This window comes from Pocillopora damicornis, chromosome 10, assembly GCF_964200805.1.
Source record: "Pocillopora damicornis chromosome 10, jaPocDami1.2, whole genome shotgun sequence".
NCBI classification, from domain to species: domain Eukaryota; kingdom Metazoa; phylum Cnidaria; class Anthozoa; order Scleractinia; family Pocilloporidae; genus Pocillopora; species Pocillopora damicornis.
In genome coordinates this window covers 18,726,253-18,727,624 of record NC_142679.1, presented here as the reverse complement: position 1 = coordinate 18,727,624, position 1,372 = coordinate 18,726,253, and positions in this window count along the sequence as shown.

Genomic DNA, 1,372 nt, shown 5'->3' with positions numbered 1-1,372 from the left:
CCTCTGGTAATGAGTTTTAAACCTCATTTTAGTAGAATATTCAGGCTCATTCTATGCCATCCTACTTATTGTAAAACATGCAGCAGAAATATAAATACTCTTCCTATTGTCTACAAACCAATACGGACTTAAAAAACCTTCCTCCTTTCTGTAATGTGCCATGGTCTTATTTCACCTTATTTCAACCTATATCTCCTTGACAAGACTAGAATTTGCGCCATTATTTTACGTCTCTCTTGTATTTTCCGTTAAAAAAGATAACTTCTGATTCCTCGCATTGAATTTTGCGCCCCTAATAATTCAGATACGTGCTGCACTCTGCAAACCGACGCAAACCGGATTTCGCTCAAGAATTCTGCATTATCTACGCGAAGAAGGAACTCCAGCAATTTTGGTTACGCCCACTAAATTTGCGGCCGAAGTATGTTTCAATCTGTGAAATTTTTTTCCAAATCGTCTTTTAAATTTTTGATTTGCCGACAGCAAATAATCAGAAAAATACACGACCATACAATTTAGTGTAAAGCCATGTTATCCGGCCTTCTTTCTGTCAGACGATTAACGTAGCAAATCGGTTTAATTCTTATCGTGCCGGCATTGCAAGGTTCGTGTGATGCCGTGATGTTTTCCTCACATTATTCGTGATAATTATTTCCGCTGGTTGAGAGTTTTCAAGACCATCCGATCGATGAAATTCCATTACAAAGCCATTAAAGTACGCAAGGGTTAATACCAACAGTCAATCAATCTATCTATCTGTCAATCATTCAATATATCGCCACAAAAGCATTGAAGTATAATTTGATATCATCAATCTATTTATTAATCATTAATTCGCTCCTTCGTATATTGAAGCAAGAAGTTTATAAATACCTTGTGTGTCGTTCTCTTTTCTTTCAAATTTAGACTTTGCGATTTTCCAAAGTTGTCACAAACAGAAAGTTCATGACATGGCCCGCAAAAGCAGTATTTAAAATCGCTATTTTTGGTCCCGCTTACGTTTCATGTTGTACGCTAAAACCAATATTTCATTCTAAACTCGATATTCTGTTGCTCTTTGGGGCGGTAAAGTTTCGAAACTAAGGTGTGCCCAAAAACGAAAACAATGCTAACAACATCAAATGTATACGATATTTAACGGTGTCTTTCTACATTATCTTTACATCGCGTTTGCCTAAGGATGTTACTAAAAGTTTGGTTTAAATATTTACAAATATATAGTTTCTGGGAAGTTAATGTAAACTTACTGGTGCATGTATTTGATGTATGAGGCTGAGTGTTTTTTCGAAGCTCTTTCTGAGAAGCTCGATGTTGTCTTGGAAAACAATGAAGGTCGTGATATCCTTTTTGTTGGAAATATTTGTCAGTTAAC